Below are 8533 nucleotides of genomic sequence, written 5' to 3' on the forward strand. Positions count from 1 at the left end.
AAAAAGATAAATCTACACTCCCTCCTAATCTTAATATAAAACAACTCTTTTACAATAAAAAGGTTTATTCTGACCATGCTGACTGAGTTCAAAACCACCGCTGCCTACTGTTTATCCCAAATAAAAAAATATATATATATACATTAGTCCAACTTGTCACAGTGTGATTTGATGGGGGACCAAAGTGCAGACAAGAGCTGGGCAGCAACATGTCGTAAAAGGTTTTAGCTTTATTTCCAGAGGTTTTCAAAAGAAACCAAACAAGGCACTGCAGATACAAACAAAGTCCTGATCCCAAAAATTACAAGAGGTTCTGCAGGCACATGGAAAAAACTCAGCACGAATACGTGGGTTGAGAAAGGGGTATGACAAACACAAGGAACCACCCCAAACAATGACACAAAACCAACTAATATACTGAGGGATAACAAAGGCCAGATTTGTGGAATGCAAAACAAATATTTGTCCTATCAGACCAGGTACTTCTACCTGAGCTATTGCTCCCTGCACCTCCTCCAGAGTTATGTTGGGCTTCCTGGCTGCTTCTCTAATTAATACTTTATTTGCCCAGCCTTTCCATTTAGATGGTGGTTTGGATTTTGTTTTCTCATCTAACACTGCTTTAAACGTATCCACAAATTTCTCATTTCTAACCCGTCTGATGTGTTTCTTTTCTTTATTATGCTGTTGGTTCACTAATGTTCTGTAAATAAACCTTTGAGTGCCTCACACAACTGCTATATTTATACCAAGATTAAATCACACTCTGTTGGAGTCTTTTTGCTAAACAAGTTAGTTGTTTGCACTGCATATTATTCTATATCAGAGTTAAAAGGTGTATAAATGAGTGTGTGCATGGTTGTTTGTGTGTTGCCCTGCGATGGACTGGCGACCTGTCCAGGGTGTACCCTGCCTCTCGCCCATAGACTGCTGGAGATAGGCACCAGCTCCCCCGTGACCCACTATGGAATAAGCGGTAGAAAATGACTGACTGACTATATATATATATCATAATGCTTTTAGGATTTGAGCAGGCTTTCTTTTTTGGTTTTCTTCTGTCACTCCCACTTAAACCTCGTAAACTTTGGTGAAGGTGTATGTTAAAGAACTAAAACAGGAGAACAGGTCACCCGCTCCTTTTGTGAAGTTACCTGCATACTTACACCCATGTCCTTAAAAGGCTTTCCTTCCAACTCAGGCGGAAGTGGACAGGTAAAGTGTGTGGGGGAGCTAATTATGACGGTCAGTTAACGTGTAAGCAACAAGATCAATGATAAGAGAAAGGAGAAGCTATCTGAGACATGAGGGAACACGTGAAGCCATGCCTATCGGCATTCATTTTGTTGCCTAGCAATCCACGGCAAAATAATGACTTCAGGTTGTAGAAAGCCTTACAACCATGTTTACACCTGTGTGTGTCATACAAACTTCCTTCTCTCCACCAGGTGGTGTGGGTCTACCTGTCACGCCTGGTGATTGCTTCACTGAAGGGCAAATCCTTTTCACCCGGCAGCAGTGATCAAACCTAGCTTGACTCATCCATTTAGAAATCAGTATGGTTTTAATTGGTTACTGATCTATGCCAGGTGCTAAATCATACACAGAAACGCAAGATAATTTTTCTCTGGTTTAGCAAAATGAAGAAAGCTTGAATCCAGCCCAGAAAGATTTTTTTGTTTATAGTGGAAAGTATTCATCTAGACCTGACTAATTCTCTGTGTGTCCCAGGACCCCTCATGTCTGAGCAGGAAACTGTTGCTTATAGTATGAGTCTGCCCTCATCTTCATGAAGGAGGAAGTACAATTTATGCCAATAATAATTAAGTAGACTGAGAGTGATGTCATAGGCTGATTATCTGCCCTCCTCTTTTACCTCTTCCTCAGAGGAGCTGGACTCCAGATCAATGAGGAACGGAAGGAATGACAGGCGTCTGAGTGTGTGTGTGTGTGTGTGTGTGTGTGTGTGTGTGTGTGTGTGTGTGTGTGTGTGTGTGTTTGTGTTTGTGGAATCAGGTTCTTCGTCGTCTCCAATCCTGAATCACCCAGAGCTGATGACATGTCTGCATTCTTCTTGATACCATACCATGTCAGCTATTCTCTTCATTTTTGACGGATAGCCCAACAAGGGCTCAGGTCGGCTGCGGAGAGGTCTGGCAAACATTAACAGGAGGGATTCTCCAGAGAATCCGTCTTAAGTTTTTTTTGAGCGCACGTGTTTGCTGTGAGGTTTTATGCATGGGTCACTGAATTCCTCTGGCATGATGTAAACCTAAAAGTCAAATTAGGACAGCCCTGCTCACACAGACACTGGTCATTAAACCTTTAACATAAGAGTCTGTAAATTTGATATATCACTCTCCAAATTTTTTCACATTGCTAAATGATTTTTCTGTTTTTTATCTTTCACCCCTAATGAGCCTCATTACTGTTTATGTCACCCTGTCTATAGAATCTCATTGCCAAGACAGCCCAGATCAGGCTGAAAAAGGCATGAAAAGCCCCTCATTGTTACCTGGTCAACTTCAAAGAGATGTCAAACACAGCAGTAGAAACACATGGTGATATATTATCATGCAAATATTAACAGGTGAGGTAAGCACTAGCCGTGGACTTTGTATTTGTGGGATTTGGCGATTATATAGGTGAAGGTTTAAAGACTTCAGCAGCAGTTCATGAGTCAAATTCCAAAGATAGTTCAGGTTTTAAGACTTTAAGACAGCAAATTTACAGCAGAACAGTTATATCAGACTAAATGCAATAATTGATTGTTGCTGGCTGAAACTTAATCTGAAGAGAAATCTACAAATGATTGAAGGAATAATATTTCCACTGACAGTGGAGCTTGAAACAAATGTAGTGGTAAAATCCGTATGAGATATCTTCATGTGTCTCCTCTTTAATCAGAGGGTTGCCCCAAAACACCCATAATTCTTTTATTTCAACCAACTAGATTAGAATTATCACGCCAAACACAAAATATGAACAGAACATAAACCACCTATAATTTAAATCATTCACATAATATCATTTTACAAATACTGGGCCGTATTTATGGAATTTTATTAACAGACCAACACAAATAGTTCATAAATGTTTTTAAAATAAAAAATCTGAAAAATGAGGAGTCCCTTAATTCAGCATATTGTACCTCTTCACCCCTAAATATAATACATTGCAAACAAGTGCTGAAGTTTAAAGCAAGGTTAGGTTATAAAACAATATCTCAATCTTTGAGCATCATCAAGAGTTTTGTTCATCCATCATCTGAAAATAGAAAGAATGAAAAGATTCTTTAACTGCTTGCCCCTAACAATGTAAGGAACACAGCAAACATGTGGAAGAAGGTTCGCTAGTGAGATAACACTAAAATCAAACTTTTTAGCCTGCAAAAAATTAGGCGTGACTTATAACCAACACCCTGAAGGAATTAACACAACCTATTAAGTATGATTGTGGCATGGTGGTTATGTTGTTTTTCAGCAGGGACAGGACAGCTGGTCAGAGTTGATGGGAAGATGCATGGAGCTAAATACAGGCTGCAGATGGGTTCAACAACCCTAAAAAAATCAGAAGAACAATGGAATGGTTTAGATCAAACTATATTCATGTGTTGTGTAATGGCCTAGACGTAAATCCAATCAAGAATCTGTTGCAAGACTTAAAAATATATGTTCTAGAGATTTTTTTTTAAAGAACAATGTGCAATGATCTCAGTCTATTGATGTGCAAAGTTGGTAGAAACATATCCCAAAAGTCTTGGAGCTGAAGTATAAAATTTGGACTTAAGCTGAGGTATATTGTAAATACTGTAGGATCTGGCAAGGACAGAAAGGGCCAGGATGGAACATATACACAGGCACAGTGGTTACTGGAACAAGGATCAGGTAAGTACCTTATAAAAGCAATGCACAAACCTATGGTTCTCAGTTTTGGTCCTCAGTGCCCATTGTCCTTTACGTTTCAAATGTGCCTCTGCTCCAGCACTCCTGGCTTAAATGAATGCATTACCTTCTCAGTAAGTTTTCAAGTGCTCCACAAGACTGTTTAGCATCCATTCATTTAAGTCAGTTGTGTGTCAGCAGGGGAACACCTAAAATACGCAGGACAGTGGACTCTAAGGACCTGGATTAAAAAACAGTGCACCAAACAACTAACATAAACCCAAGGTACACCTCACCACTCAGATAACTACAGTTAAAGTCCAACAGATCATAACAGCCCTAGAAACCTTAGAGTGTGACAAAACTCTTTGAAATACTTAAAATATTATTAGAAAAAATCTGCTGGACTGTACCTAACAACCAAAATGGAGTTGTCATTGGGTCATGGGCACAGAAATACATGACCAGACACAAGATGAACTATTGAGATACTGTAGAAATAGGAATTATAGAGACTACATCAAGTATTCATAATGATTCATGTAAAACTTTTGTAAAAACCCACAGGGGTGAAGCACAGAGGTCATGCTTGGATGATTAGAGCTCAGAGTGTCAGCCTGGAGTTAGCAGGCGGAGAAGGGCTTCTATTGTTGAGCAGAGAATAGTAAGTCTCATTCTGGCAGTTTCCATCCTACCACTGTGGTCACAGACTCAGCGCTCTGAAAAGCTTCCTCCGAACCAATCTCAAAGAATCTGTTGTCCTGTTCTCTGAGATTGAAATTATTTCCCGATGGCGTGCTTTCACAGAGCCGATGGAGGCACAGTGTCCCAGGCCTGTGAATGAAATGCAGAGACTGCAGTTTGATGTGATGGGAATCTGTGTCGACAGATTATCCAGTTACTTCACAATACAGAAACAGCTGTTGTGGAGGTGATCATGCTCCACCGCTGACAGCAGGCAAATGTAATATGTCTTTGTAGATTTTATAGCACTGCTGTTATGAGGCTCAGTTCGAGAAAACTTTATCCATCACATCACTGTCTTTGTCATTCCATTAAGAGACAATTATTGCTCCCCTTGTGTATGTGACCCATTAGTTAGCTTAATCAAGACACAAACATTTTCAGATGATGCTGAATTATACACTGAAACCCACATCTCCTAGCCACTTTGTTCTAATCATGGCTTTTCTTTCTGCCTTTACATCTGACAGGGGTTCACCTTCCAGCAGGACAATTGTCATACACACCAGCCACTTTGATCTAAATTATTCTAATACAGCTCTGTATTAGAATAATTTAGATCAAAGTATATTCATCTGTTTGAATGGCCCAAAACTCCAGACCTGAATCCAATTGAGAATCAGCCACAAGCTTGAAGATTACTCCTCACAGACTCCCTTCATCCAACCAGACTAAGCTTGAGCTATTTAATAAAGAAGAATTGGGCAAACAAATTTGGCCTCTCAATTTGCAAAGCTGGTAGAGACAAACCGCAAAAGACTTGCAGCTAAAATTGCAGCAAAAGGTGGTTCTACAAAGTGTTGACTCAGGGGGGCTAATGTACACCACACTGTTTAGGTTTTTATTTGTAAAATATTTTGAAAACCGTGTTTCATTTTCATTTCAATTCATGATTATGCAGCTCTTTGTGGAGCTCTAACATACAAAGTCCCAGTAGAATAGATCAAAGTTTATGGTTTAAACAAGACAAACCTTTGGATAAATGTTATAGCATTTTTTAACTGTTACATTTAGTTTTTGTCATAATTGTTTCAGCATCATGTGGCAACTTTCTGAGTTGTGGTTGTCCATTTCTGTTTAGTGCATCATACCTGAATGAAAACTATACTGAGAAACAAACACCATGGTCTCAGGATTTGCGTCACTGAGTGTGGTTTACTGCATGCTGGCTGCTTCATTTGCACAACCACACCATCCACGCTACTGTATCAATGCATCTGAAGTGGAAAAAAATGAAGTTTGGACGGAAACCATGGCAATGACTTGTGACCGCAGCAGTGACTCGCCACCTCAGTCACCACAGCACTGGGCAAAGCATCAGTCGGCTTTTACAGAACCACCATGATCCCCTCCAATGGCCTCTAAAACTCCATCGCTTGGTGGTTTTGCAGCATTGGTCCATGAGTTTTGCTTCATTCTAAATTGTTATTTTGCTCCTTTTATTTGAGATTTATGCAACAGCCAGTCTAAACAACAGTTGAGAATCGAATCTGGAAGTATATATTTTTGGATGTAAATTTAGCTAGTGACCACAGGCCTGGAGCATGCCAGGCATGCTAACTAGCTAGGGTAGGGCTATATTTACAGAGGGATGGGTATCCATCACGGTGGTGTGAAAGCACACAGACAGCCAGAGAGCGAGGAAGGGAACGTGTAGCCAATCCGTCACCACAGTCCAATCTCAGGGGTTGCTTATTTAAAACCCCACACAATTTAGCCACAACAGTGCAAGAGATCATGCTGTACCAGTCGACCCACAGCTCAGTATTAAATATCTGCATCATTTCACCCTGCAGCTCGGCATATCTGTACACACACTCCTCATGCATGGTGGAAAGCAGCAAGATGTCCTTGCTGAAAATATGGTTGCAAAAACAATAAAAAAAAACAAATTCAGTATATGGCAAAAAGTCTTTTCTCACCAGTTTTGACTTGCATATAAACTTAAGTAACATCCCATTCTTAATCCATAGTGATGTTGGTTCACCCTTTGCACATATAACAGCTTCAACTCTTCTGGGAAGGCTGTCCACAAGGTTTAGAAGTGTGTTCATGGGGATTTTTTTACCATTCTTCCAGAGGGACAGTTGTGATGTCATAGAGTGATGATGAATGAGAAGGCCTGGTTCTCAATCTCCACTCTAATTAATCCCAAAGGTGTTTTATCTGGTTGAGGTCAGGACTCCGTGCAGGCCAGTCAAGCTCATCCACATCAATCTCTCTCATTCATGTTTTTATGGACCTTGCTTTGTGCACTGGTGCATAGTCATGTTGGAAGAGGAAGGAGCCATTTCCAAACTGTTCCCACAAAGTTGGGAGCATAGATTTGACCAAAATCTTTTGGTACTCTGAAGTATTTAGAGTTCCTTTCACTGGAACTAAGGGGCCAAGCCCAGCTCCTGATAAACAACGCCGCGACATTATCCCTGCATCCAACGCTTTGCATTGCACTTAATTATGTATGGCTTGGATGCAGCTGCTTGGCCACGGAACCCCATTCCATGAAGCTCTCTACGCACTGTTCTTGAACTAATCTGAAGGCCTGAAGTTTGGAGGTCTATAACAATGGACTCTGCAGAAAGTCAATGACCTCTGCGCACTTTGTTTGTTTGTCAGCTTCCATTGTCCCTGCTCCATCGGTTTATGTGGCATACCATTCTGTGGCTGAGTTGCTGTCTTTCCCAATCACTTACACTTTCTTATAATACCAGTGACAGTGAAATATTTAGGGGTAAGAAACTTTCACAACTGGGCTGGTTGCACAGGTGGCATTGTATTACAGAACCACGCTGGAATTCACTGAGCTCCTAAGAGCAACCTATTCTTCACAAGTGTTTGGAAAAACAGTCTGCACACCTAGATGCTTGATCTGTGGCCATCGAAGTTTCCAGCAGTCACTGGGCGAGAGGCAGGTAACACCCTGCCTCTCGCCCAGTGACAACACAGAGACACATAGGATTAACAACTATGCATACACACGCTGTCTCCTGAGAGCATTTAGGAGAGACCAGTTGACCTAACATGAATGTTTTTGAAGTGTGGGTAAAAGCTGGAGTACCTGGACAGAACCTGGGAAAGCACAGGGAGAACATGCAAACCACAAGAAAGGCCCTGGCTGAGATTCAAACCCAGGAACTTCTTGCTACAAAACTGCAGTGATTACAATCACCATGCAGCCTAATGCTCAATTTAATTGTACTGTTTTCCTGTACATGTAACAATAAATGCTTTAAAATTGTACTATAATTTGCTGCATACATTATTTGTATGCATGCAAATGTTCCTAAGCAATGCAAAATTATTGTGCCAAGACCATTTATGTAAAACTTGCCCCAGCATGATGGTGCCATCGCCATATGTCCCTGTGGATGCTGTGTTCAAGGGGATGTGCAGTGCTAGTATATTGCATAGCATTTTGCATGTATCCTGGAAAGAAACTTGTTTATACTGGATTTTATCAAAGGGTAGCAGAGTAAAGGGGCTGGATACCTATTCACTGCATATGTTTGAGCTGGTCTATCACATAATTTCAGTCATAATTTATTTATACCTCTTCTTCCGTAGTGGGTCATAGGAAAGCTGGTGCCTATCTCCAGCAGTCTATGGGTGGGAGGCATGGTACACCCTGGACAGGTCGCCAGTCCATCGCAGGGCAACACAGACACACACAGGACGAACAACCACGCACACACTCATTCACACCTAAGGGCAATGCAGAGAGACCAATTCACCTAACAGTCAAGTTAGGGAGAAAGCTGGAGAGCTCGGAGAGAACTCACGCATGCAAGAAGAGAACACGCAAACTCCATGCAGAAAGAAACCCCCCCCCCCAGCCAGGAGTCGAACCCAGGACCTTCTTGCTGCAAGGCAAAGGTGCTACCAACTGCGCTCCATATCACATACATTTT

At 41.2% G+C, this 8533-nt stretch overlaps 1 long non-coding RNA gene across 1 annotated transcript; it reads right to left on the bottom strand.

Annotated features, from left to right (window-relative positions):
- Window positions 1-2682: 2682 nt before the first annotated feature.
- Window positions 2683-8311, bottom strand: LOC124860042. Its single transcript, XR_007036262.1, has 2 exons — window positions 6548-8311; window positions 2683-3557 (listed from the first exon to the last, which is right to left on the bottom strand). It is a non-coding gene; the product is annotated as an uncharacterized LOC124860042 (long non-coding RNA).
- Window positions 8312-8533: the final 222 nt, after the last annotated feature.

The sequence above is a fragment of the Girardinichthys multiradiatus genome, chromosome 23 (assembly GCF_021462225.1).
Source record: "Girardinichthys multiradiatus isolate DD_20200921_A chromosome 23, DD_fGirMul_XY1, whole genome shotgun sequence".
NCBI lineage: Eukaryota > Metazoa > Chordata > Actinopteri > Cyprinodontiformes > Goodeidae > Girardinichthys > Girardinichthys multiradiatus.